The following is a 12,648-nucleotide window of genomic DNA, read 5'->3' on the forward strand; positions in this document are numbered from 1 at the left end:
GCCTTTGTTCTCCGCTGTCGCTACCCAGAAGTGACTGCGGCCCTAGCCGAAGGTTCTAAGGACCCGCAACTCAGGCACAGAATGAACATTCGAAGACGACTATGGAAAAAAAATCAGAAAATTGCATTCATAACTGGGACGTTCAGAATATCTGAGTTTATCGGCATAAGTTCACATGTATCCAATCCTACTCCTATCCAGAACAGACCAGCTGATAATATTTGCAGCTTCTGATTCACCCAAGATTCCACCCAATCTGAAAAGCACTATTGTGTGCCATTTCCTTTACAAAAAAGAAACAAAAAACCCCAACAAATTATGTAGCTCGGTCACTGGCAGATATCTCATGGACTTCTCATATGGCTCCCAATCTTTTGACTGCAATCTTTTGCTTTCTCATTAGTAATGTTTGCATTTAAGTAACCTCCTTGTCTGGACTGGCATTTGGGTGCCACCTTTAACTATGGAAAGGTTTTTTGCTTCTGCTTCTCAATAATAGTAATAAAACTTCCTATTGCATCAACACCTGAAGTTTCCTTGTAGTGTCATTTGATCTTTCTGGTTTCCATCCCAGATGGTGTTCCACTGGGAAAATGAATAAACCACAACACAGAACAGCAATACCAGGAACATGGGTACTCCCTCACAGAGAGTCAGACCACTGGTCCATCTAGCTTAATATTGTCTACACTGAGTGGCAGAGGCTGTCCAGGGTTTCAAGGAGAGGACATTCCCAGTCAAGGATAGAACCTGGGACCTTCTGCACTGGATCTACCACTGAGCTTTTTCTTCTTCTTCTTTTTTTAAATCTTAAGCATTTTGGCTCTTTGGGGAAAGTGCCAAATGTGTTCATTAAGATTTATTTACTCTCAGATACACGTTCAAATTACAAGATTTACAGCCCTGGATCCTTAAACTCTTATTCATTGTTTCAACACGGCTCCGAAAGTTTCATTGTGGATCATGTTTCTCCAACCCAGATAAATTTAAGCAATCTATAGCCCTAGAGAGCAATCCCCCCCCCTTTAAAAATTGACACTGGCATTTGCTTTTTCATTTAAAATATATGCATGCTACCGAAAGCTCTCTAAAGGCAGTTTCTAAATAATACTGCTACTAATACCAGATACAAACATCACTGCTCCAGAGAAGCATGTTGACTCAATTTTAAAAGCATAGAACTATCCCCTCCTCATATCAGAGAGGATACAAAGAGAGTGTAAGGTAAAATGAATGAAACAAAACAAAAAACATCAGTTTAGGAAGTATCAAAATCCAAGATGGCAATGTTACAGCAGGCAGAAAGTTTTCTATGCTTCTGGGAGATGTCTTTTGTTTCCTCTTTGCTTGCATAAACAATGAAGCAGCACCCCTCTGCCTCAAAAGAATCTTTTTATTTCATTCCTTTAGCCAGATGCAGTTTCACTGTTCATTTTTCCACCAGAGCAACTCACCAAACCGGTTTATAACAATTAGCTCACATGGAGCCCTTTACGTTCTTCCGATATTGTGGAACAGCAAGCCAGGCAGCTGCAAGATGACAACCAGTCAGAGGTTTGAAATGACAATCCACCTTGTTTAACGGGGCTAATTCTGGAGACTTCAGTGGTTATTTCAGGAATTTCTGCAATTTCTCAAACATTAATGAAACAACAATCATAAAAGAAGTGTCTATCTCAAGGCTGGATAGAAAAGTTTATTTTACTCAGATAATTTAGCCTGCCATTTAAACCACACTACTACCACTCAGGCTTTACTGATTGGTGGAGTAAGTGTCGCTCTGCCATCCAAATGCACTGAGCTTGAGAAGGGAGCACTCAGGGCTGATTTCCTGAAGAATGGATACATTTGATCTTCTTGCAGTCCATGGGACTCTCAAGAGTCTCCTCCAGCACCATAATTCAAAAGCATCAATTCTTCGGCGATCAGCCTTCTTTATGGTCCAGCTCTCACTTCCATACATCACTACTGGGAAAACCATGGCTTTAACTATACGGACCTTTGAATATAGTGGTACCTTGGTTTATGAACTTAATCCGCTCCGGTAGTCCCTTCTTAAACCAAAACCGTTCATAAACCAAGGCGCGCTTTCCCTAAAGAGGCCTCCTGCTGCCGGTGACCTTCCACCATTCGGATTCCGTTCTTAGACCGAAGTAAAATTTTCAAACCAAGACACTATTTCTGGTTTTGCAGAGTTTGTAAACCAAATCGTTCTTAAACCGGACTGTTCTTAAACCAAGGTACCACTGTATTGAATTCTAGCAGTCTCATACCCAATGATGCTCAGGAGTTCTAAGAAACCAAATCAGAGAAGTAAAAAAGAAAAGAAAAACTGTTTGTTTATTTAGCCACCACATTCTGTCTTATAGAGAGCTCTGAAAGGTCCCCTTGTTACAGAAAAAGAAGTATCAATCAATCAACCTTTTATTCGACCGTCAGTCAGAAAAAGGAACATTTGTCAGTACACAATTAAAACATCGAAAAAGATTTTTAAAACTTAGCCAACACTAAATGGGTTAAACAGATAGCCCCATATCAATACAGTCAATTATAGTCTTGCGACGCTTAAAAGCTAAAAAAAGAAATTTGGCCACCAAGGAAGGTATAGCTCTAGTGACATTATTTAGCAAGTGTAAAACCTGGTTTTCTCCAGGTAGGAAGCTAAATTGACATAGAAGTGGGTCTATAAAATTTTGTCTAAGCTCTGCATAAGAAGGACAAGTCAAGAGAATGTGTTCGGTGGACTCAACCACACCCATGGCACAATGACAGGTTCTCTGGGCGTATGGTACTCCCCTGTACCTTCCCCATAATATCGCAGAGTCAAGGACATTTAATCTAGCCGCTGTAAAAAGTCTGCGGTATTCCAGATAGTAGATTTATGCAAGGTAGGGGGCTGGTATGGTCCAGTAAATTTGGTCCCCTAGGAACATTCCTGGTTTTACCTGGGCTATGTCCTCTTGCCTGGCAATGTCACTCAGTCTCCGGGAGATCACAGTTCTAGCTTGATTGTACGTCATAGACTCAAAGTAAAGGTGAGACAATCTGCAGGATTGAACCTCATTAATGACCTCCCTTTCCCACGATGATTGGAAATCGTCCCTCAATATCAAGGGGGCAATACCCACTGGTTTAAAGCAAAGCTTGAGCCATAGCCAGAGTTTCGTCTTCAAGGCCACGTACCGTAGAGCTTGCCAGCCGACCTCTAATCTCATAACCGCACCCGCTACCGAGGGGGGAAAAAGAAATATGAGCACAGTGATTTATCCCGGTAATAAATGCTTTAGTGATAAGCAGCACAATCTAGGAGATGGAGAGGGTTTACCAGAGTGGGGGAGCAAGAACAGATAACACAAATCAACACTGCAGTGGGATAGCTCAGATGGTAGAACATGAAACTCTTGGGCTTGTGGGTAGAGCTCCACATTGGGCAAAGAGATCCCCACATTGCTGTGGGTGACCCTCGTGGTCCCTTCCAACTCTACAATTCTATGAATGTGTTTCACTGCAGAAGTTCCTACCGCTGTTCTTCACAAAGCAGTTGGCTTTGACAGCCATTGTGAAGGAACAGAAGCCCAGCCCAGCTGGTGAAAGCAGGGGTGAGTGGAAATGGTCGAGATTCACTGGGGAACTCATGGTTGGGATGCAGCTTGTGAATTCTTTAGCTATGTATTGGAAGGGAGTAGTTTTGAAGTTTTGCTTTTGAATTATGGTGCTGGAGGAGACTCTTGAGAGTCCCATGGACTGCAAGAAGATCAAATGTATCCATTCTTAAGGTAATCAGCCCTGAGTGCTCACTGGAATGACAGATCCTGAAGCTGAGGCTCCAGTACTTTGGCCACCTCATGAGAAGAGAAGACTCCCTGGAAAAGACCCTGATGTTGGGAAAGATGGAGGGCACAAGGAGAAGGGGACGACAGAGGACGAGATGGTTGGACAGTGTTCTCGAAGCTACCAGCAAGAGTTTGACCAAACTGCGGGAGGCAGTGGAAGACAGGAGTGCCCGGCATGCTCTGGTCCATGGGGTCACAAAGAGTCGGACACAATTAAATGACTAAACAACAACAAAGTTTTGAAGTGTGAGAAAGGGGACAGTTTATTTCCTCATTACCTCTGTCCCCGCATCTCTAGCACACATGTGTGAGAGAAATAAAGTTTGCAGAATCCTCAATTATTCCATGCTACTTTACTCAAAATTCTGCTATTGTTTAATTCTGTAAAGTTCTGCAATGGTTCTCTATTCCTTCTTTATTCAGATCTCTGCTATTGTTTAAAGCCATGGTTTTCCTCTGTGTTCCTTCATCACTGCTTTATTCAAACTTCTGATGGTGCTTTAAACCACCACTTTCCCCCTTTCAGTCTAACTCCCTTCTCACTGGCATACCACGACTGCTGCTGTTGTACAACTTGCCTTTACTTTTTCTCTCATCCCCTGCTCTAACTTCATGCAATTTCAGGATTAGCAAGCATTTCCAGTGGAAGCTGCTATCTGACTTTACATAAATCCAAAATTTTGATGTGGCACTGCAGCTCCTCAAATGTGGGCTGCATGATGACATGATAATATTTTTATTATATATAGTGAAATCATTGGACCATGTAGCTCAGTATTGCCTGCAATGGCTGACTGTGAGTCAGGGGTCCTTCCCAGCACTAACTGGAACTATCAGAGACTGCAACCACTTTCATGCACAGAAAATGCTCTACCACTGAGCTACAACCCTTCCCCTGTTCAGGAGACTCAGGCAGAATTGCTGGGTGTGTTGTCACCCTGAGTGTCTTTCAACCTGAGGCAATTGCTTTGCTGTCTAATGAAAGGGCCAGCTCTACAATCCACTATCAGCTCTTAGGGGCTTCCAAGAAACTGTGTATTTTAGCACTGAGTTCCCTACAAATAGATTATTTCTGTTTCACTTTTAAACAGAAGCTTGATACAGTGGTACCTTGGGTTTAAGTACTTAATTCGTTCCAGAGGTCCATTCTTAACCTGAAACCGTTCTTAACCTGAAGCACCACTTTAGCTAATGTGGCCTCCCACTGCTGCCATGCCGCCAGAGCACAATTTCTGTTATCATCCTGAAGCAAAGTTCTTAACCTGAGGTGCTATTTCTGGGTTAGCAGAGTATGTAACCTGAAGCGTATGTAACCCGAGGTACCACTGTATATATGTGAAATATATGACCACAGCAGGAAACTGGAAGTTTTGATGCAGTGAATACTTTATTTTGAAAGAGTCGAGAGACACATTTCAACAACTTGAATTTTCAGTGGCTCTAACATTTTCATTTTTTATTCCAGGGTCTTCACAATATTCGTTCTGTGCTCTGTGTTTTGGAGTTTAGAATCGTTGGCATGGACTGCATCCGCTCAGGCCTCCGGACTGCATTTTCTGAGAATAGATGCCTGTGGCGCTCAGACGGGAGGTTGCACCATAGCCACCAAAGGCTGCTCCTTCATTGGAGGTAATCATACGAGCACAGGGGTTGTATTGCTCAATGCAGAGTGGTTGGTCGGGGCAGTAGAGAGCTGGCCCAGGGATGGTCAGGACAAAGGGAGGTGGCTGAATCGTGACGGTGGAGGCAGGGCAGCTGGCGAAGCATTGGTTATATTCGGCAGACATCGTTGCTGAAGTGGTTGTGTGGATCTGAGGAGAAACATCAGGTGCGGGGTTGGCAAAGTGTACAATAGTGTACAATAATATAATTTCACAGTGTTCAGGTCCCTCAACAGACCTTTAAAAACATATGAAACTTCAGAGGTGGGCAGAAAAATATAGTGATGAATGGGAGCCAGGTTGTATAATACCCCACTTGCGATTCCCAGCAACTGGCAATTAGAGGTAAAGTGCCTTTGACAGTGGAGGTTCAACACAGTCATTGTGGCTTCTGGCCATTAATAAAGTTATCTTCCAGGTTTCCAATGTTAGTTGTACTCAGAGTAAACCCATGGAAATCAATGGGCATGAATAATTTTGTTTGGGGAATGCCAATATGGTATCCTTCAGGTGTTGTGGAGTCCAACTCTCATCATCCCCACCCAACATGACCAATAGCCAGGGACAATCAGAGGTGTAGTCCAAACCATTTTGAGTGCAATATGTTTGCTACCCTTGCCTTAGGTCCATTCATAGCTGTTGGTCTACTCTCCCTTAGTTGAATACAACCCATAAAAAACTTAAAATAGCAGTAACATCATTATTTTTTATATAGCTTATTGGAAACCTTCCACCAAGAGCAAGGACATTTAATTCTAATCATTATTGGTAAATCTACACCCCCTCCACTACCTTGAATCAGTGTTCAGTTTCTGCCCAATAATACAGAACTGTCCCTAGACCACCATCCTAAGACATTCCAAACATTATATGGGCTTATTAACAACATTCTACGGCTTAATCTTCCCTTTGTACAAATTGAAAATGGGTAAGAAAGCTGAAACAAAGAACAGAGCATGTCAACTGAGAAAAATGGCTCTGCTATGGTCTATTTCTCTTCTTAATTTCCACTTCCAGTTCTGCTAGCCAGAAAAGATTGCAAATATATAATGCTGAATAATTGCATTTATTATTTCGGTCACAGACCAGTTCCAGCCCACATACAATATCAAGGAAGTGATAAAACATGATAGGGATACATTTGAATTTGCAATTAGGTATAACAGGGACAATACAGATATATATATTTAAAAATATATAAATTAAAACTTAGTCACTAAGATATAACCTAAAATTATCATTTAAGGCCTTAATCAATGTGATAGCACAGCTTGTTCCCTAAGTTTTATGTCGATCACACAGAATTTGACTACCCTTAATGTGATCTCAGGATCCTTGTCCTCTACCAGGGATTTTAGACATTGAAGTTCAGATTCATTTGGAGATTTTTGCATAGCACGGGTAATAAATACTGAACGTATATCCCCGTAGAAAAGGCAGCGTAACAAGGCATGAGAATGCTGAATAATTAACAAATGGCAAGTTCTAAGAAAGTAAATATAAGATTGTCAGGAGGTATTGCAAGTATCAATAGATATTTTTCAAGAATTCATGCAAAATAATTGCATGAATTATTGTAGCATGACTTACCAGGCTCTGCAGTAAAAGGAAGTCGAGTCGAGTGTCTCCGTGCTGAAGGAATCTGGTGATGCTGCTGTGTCTTTTGGGGGTTTTTATACATGGTTACCAAGAGGGTGGTGCCTTTTATTTTCATAAGGTTCTAATTCATTGCTAAAAAAATGTTTGGCCTACAAGTAACACCCAAGTAGTTTCAAGGAGTGTTTTCACCATTCATAACTCTTCTTGCTCATTGTTGATGTTTCACCCTATAGGTGGGGTCCTACGTGTGGAAATTGCCCTGGGTCAATTGTTCCAAAAGCGCTTTTGGGTGTTGGTGCTTTCTGAGTTCAATCTTATGCTAAATAGAACTGTCCGAGTCTTTTGTGACTCTTCTTTGGTGCATATAACAGATGAGGAATTTCAAGCATAGGAGAAGAATATATGGAAACTAAGAAAAAAGCAAATCTCCCATATATCTAAAACCCAAGGTGGCTTCATCAAGAGGATTACAGCAGGCATAGGCAAACTCAGCCGTCCAGATGTTTTGGGACTATAACCTCCATCATCCCTAGCTAACAGGACCAGTGGTCAGGAATGATGGGAATTGTAGTCCCAAAACATCTGGAGGGTTCAGATTGCCTATGCCTGGATTGTAGAATTGGATTGTGTTCAACCCCGGTCCAAATCTGGAGATTTTGCTTGAGCAGCTGTCAACCATTATACAATATTGAAAGACAAAATATATACATATTCCTTGGCTAATAGAACTTGTTCCCCCATGGAACATGGGATTTTGCTGAGTTATGGTGCGTCCAGCTTCTTATTTGATTTATGTAAGAATATGAGCTTGGAAAGTATTTACACTAGAAAGATTTCATTTTTTCCAAATTTCAGGGCAGTTTTTCAATAATTCCATTCTCTAATAGATTGTGTCCATGTAATGTAGGAGGCACTGAGACTCTGACATGTGTATTGTAACTAATATTATGGTATGGCATGCCATATAATTTACTCTCTTCTAACTAGTTTGCTAAGGTATTCAGGTGAAAATTTGTTAATGCATCATTTCTTTAATATCAGCTCATATATCACTAAGCATATCAGGCACGTAAGAAATGAAATGACCAATTTTATTGCTTTATCTGGGGAAACTGCATTTCCTGTATAATGTCAGTTGGGCTCTATATTTTACCCTGACTGTAATAAACTACCAATTGATTGATATATTATAGGCCAAGATGACAGAATCTGTGATTTCAACTGTGGGTTTTGTAATAATGACATTTCTTTTCATATGCATATTATTTCGTGAATTCATTTCTTGAAGCTTCCGGGTCTTGCATATCCTTTAATGTATTTATTATTCCTGATTTTTAATGTTTTACGACACTTGTAAACTGCTTAGATTTTTCTTCTAAAAATAAGTGGCATATACCAAAACAATTCACCACCCCCACCCAGCCAAGTAATGGGCACAAATATTGCTTTCAAATGTTTTTATTAGTGAAAAGAGCATAGAAAAAAAGCAGAAAATTGGAGAAAATTGTTCCACAAAACTGTGTATATTAGACAAAACTCCATATAGACATTTGTATACAGTGGTACCTCTGGTTACATACTTAATTCATTCCGGAGGTCCGTTCTTAACCTGAAACTATTCTTAACCTGAGGCACTATTTCTGGGTTAGTGGAGTCTGTAACCTGAAGCCTATGTAACCTGAAGCATATGTAACCCGAGGTACCACTGTATTATGAAAAAAATCACTTAAAAATAATGATCCCCCCCCCCCCAGGACATTTAAAAACAATGCAAACTGGTGTTAAAATGTGGAGAACTGAAGACTGGAATAACATGAAGCTGAGAGAAAGCAAAATTGACTGATTAGCCCTTTCCTGCCCTCTTGGCTAAGCTGGCAGATGGGAGTGTTGCTGTCAGGATGTTACAAAAACTATTTCTCAGGATGGAAATCCTTTTCAGCTTTTAAGCATCAACCTCAAGCACGTGCAAAGGGCTGTTCAGGCTCTAGACAAACCACAGGATCATTCTTCAGGGATGATAAAAGGACAAGTGCTATACAACAATGAAAAGGTTTAAAGCTTTATTGCCCTGTAATCTTTGGAAGAATGCAAAACTGAAACCAAAATCGAGAGATCTGCCCATCTCTGCCCTCCACCCTGCTCTCCTGGCTAAGCTGGTGGATGGGAGTGTTGCTGGCAGGATGCCTGCTGCCAGCAGGGAGGGGAAGGCTCCAAAATGGGCATTCTGGAGGTGGGGTAGAACTGGCCTGGGTTCCATTGGATCTTGAGTTGTCGTGTATAGGCACCAAGCCCCTTTGTTGCAGCAACTCAAGAATGGCAATTTTATTGGGACTATTGATGTGGCAATCACTCCACCACTCAATAAAGCCCCAGTGGTGGTACTGGTGGTGAGTTTGGATGGTAGCCTAAATTAAATAATGAGTTTGGATGGTAGCCTAAATTGATGATGATGATGATGATGATATTTCTTTTTTATATTGCTGTTTATTTAATGTAGTACTAGTGGTAGTAATAGTAGCAGTAGCAGTAGTACTTCTTACTTGCAGACTTTGCCTTGAAAGAACTTTACTCTTAAAGGCTAAGTACACTTCTTCTTGTGGTGCTGGAGGAGACTCTTGAGAGTCCCATGGACTGCAAAAAGATCGAACCTATCCATTCTGAAGGAAATCAACTTTGAGTGCTCCAATGCGTTGGCCACCTCATGAGAAGAGAAGACTGTCTGGGGGAAAAACCTCTAATGTTGGGTAAGATTGAGGGCACAAGGAGAAGGGGATGACAGAGGACGAGATGGTTGGACAGTGTTCTCAAAGCTACCAACATGAGTTTGACCAAATTGCAGGAGGCAGTGGAAGACAGGAGTGACTGGTGTGCTCTGGTCCAGGGGGTCACAAAGAGGCGGACACGACTAAGTGACTAAACACCACCACCACCACTTCTTCTTCTTCTTCTTCTTCTTCTTCTTCTTCTTCTTCTTCTTCTTCTTCTTCTTCTGTCACCCATCTGACTGGGTTGCCCCAGCCACTCTGGGCAGCTTCCAGCAAAATATTAAAAACCCTCAAACAGTAAAAACTTTCTTATACAAGGGATGCTTCCAAATGTCTTCGAAAAATCAATTAGTTGTTTATTTCCTTGACATCTGATGGGAGGTCATTCCACAGGGAAGGTGCCACTACCAAGAAGGCACTCTGCCTGATTCCCTGTAACTTCAGTTATCACAGTGGGGAACCACCAGAAGGCTCTCAGAGGAGGACCTCAGTGTCCAGACTGAACAATGGGGATGAAGATGCTCCTTCAGGTATGCAGGGCTGAAGCTGTTTAGGGCTTTAAAGGTCAGCACCAACATCTTTAAAAAACCCCAACAAAAAACCTTTTTTTATTTGTAATATATAACAACATTATGTAAAAACATAAATCAGTACATACAAGTCATATTTGGTTGGGTTTGTCTGATATACAAGGCTACCTTTTGTGTCATTATTCTTATTTTAATAATACGGTACTTAGGGGATAGTTTATATACCACTGTTTCCTCTTAGCCTGTCAAGACTTTTTAGGAAAAATTATTGTGAAGCTGGTGTTGAGATCCAAGTTTTACTAGCTGTTGACCATAGAACAAATCCATTCCACTGTCCTACAAAATCACGTTCCACATTTGCTTGTTTTTGCCTCATCGCTCTTTCCATTAAAGCATAATGCTGTTTTTTGGTGTTTGTTCTCAAACTCTTCCTTCTTAGTCAATTTCTTGCTACCACCCATCTAGCTGTAGCTGATAGCATTGTGATCATCTCTTTATATGCTGCATCTGAATTTTGCTCATCAAATATAGCTAGCAATGGCACGGGGGGAAACTAAAACTGCTCTCCAGCCCTGTCAGTCACTTGTACATCTGTAAGGAGGAGGAGGACCTGCTTGTTTATCATTCACACTCAAGTGTGTGGGAGGTGAAACATGATCTGCAATAAAACTTTACAAGCCACATTAAAATGATGAACAGGGGTTTAAGAATCCAGGGATGTAATCCTGTAATTTGCACATGGATATGAAAGTAAAGGGTGGCGCTGTGGGTTAAACCATAGAGCCTAGGGCTTGCCAACTGGAAGATCAGTGGTTCAAATCCCTATGACGGGGTGAGCTCCCATTGCTCGGTCCCCGCTCCTGCCAACCTAGCAGTTTGAAAGCACGTCAAAGTACAAAATAAATAGGTACCGTTCTGGTGGGAAGGTAAACGTGTTTCCGTGTGCTGCTCTGGTTTCACCAGAAGTGACTTAGTCATGCTGGCCACATGACCCAGAAAAATTGTCTGTGGACAAACATTGGCTCCCTTAGCAAGGAAAGCGAGATGAGCGCTGCAACCCCAGAGTCATTCGTGACTAGACTTAACTGTCAGGGGTCCCGTTCCCTTTACCTATGAAAGTAAATAAAGGAAATAAAAATCTTTTGGAGCACACTTGTCCTTCCCCCAAGCAGTAAATGTTCTTGAGAATGTCAAATATCAGACAAATAAAGTTTTCTGGTGCTATAGATACACAGGTTTGCACCATGATACTCTCTGGTTGAAAGTCAATGGAGATGATTATTTCATCTCCATACTCTACCATGTAGGAAGCTCTGAAACTGGTGGGGGACCTTTGGCCCTCCAGATGTTGCCGAACTACAAATCCCATCTGCTCTAGCAAGCATGGCCAATGGCTGGGCATGATGATGCTGTAGTTCAGCTTTTGGAGGGCCAAAAATTCCCAACCCCTGCTCTAAATGACTCCTATGATGGGGGGGGGGGGGATCTGATCCCAGTGACTTAATGGAAATGTTCTAACATGGACATTTCTGATCTGAGGTCTTACTTCAGTTCTTGGGCTAATATTTTCGGGTAATCATTTGAAATAACTCACAACAAAAACTGGGTTTGCCTTAATTGCAGTCTTGGCCCGGATGGCTCATATATTGGGAAACAGATATTCCACAGAACGGAAGCTATCAATTGTGCCATGAAATGTCTCTGTCACTCCCATTAGTTTGGAAGATGGTTTACTGAAGAGGGAGGTGGGTTGGTCATATGAAAAGAATGTGTGGTGCTTAATATGCCTGTTTGGGAAATGGATGAATCTGGAATAGCAACAAATTGGCTGGAATCATTTTGGGAAGGAAGGGAATGTGTGTTCCCGGGTACATTACCACATCTTAGGGATTGCCTATGTTGGACAGACTTAACAAGCAAGGTGCCAAGGGCTAAATGTTTCTTTGAGGCTCTAAATGTGTCATGTTTCAGACCAATATATAGAAGGTGTGACAGCAATGTTAATTGAATGGTCACAGCAAGAAATATTCAAACATACATGCCTTACATGGCTTCAAAGTAGGCCCCCTCTGATACAATGCACCGCTGACAACGTTCGTAGAACTGTTGGAATCTTCTGGAGAAGTCCTCTTTTCTCACTGCTTTCACAGCAGCTTGGGCGTGTGAAATGTTGGAAAATCTGTGCCCTTTCAGTGAAGATTTCAGTTTTGGAAAAAGAAAGAAATTCGGTGGGGCCAGATTGGGAGAATATGGAGCATGG

The 12,648-nt window shown here is 41.6% G+C and overlaps 1 long non-coding RNA gene across 1 annotated transcript; it reads right to left on the minus strand.

Annotated features, from left to right (window-relative positions):
• Positions 1 to 5,201: 5,201 nt before the first annotated feature.
• LOC310665907 lies at positions 5,202 to 7,159 on the minus strand. The gene is made up of 2 exons (XR_014505706.1): positions 7,085 to 7,159; positions 5,202 to 5,644 (listed from the first exon to the last, which is right to left on the minus strand). It is a non-coding gene; the product is annotated as an uncharacterized lncRNA (long non-coding RNA).
• Positions 7,160 to 12,648: the final 5,489 nt, after the last annotated feature.

This window comes from Podarcis tiliguerta, assembly GCF_965153285.1.
Source record: "Podarcis tiliguerta genome assembly, chromosome: 16".
Lineage (NCBI taxonomy): Eukaryota > Metazoa > Chordata > Lepidosauria > Squamata > Lacertidae > Podarcis > Podarcis tiliguerta.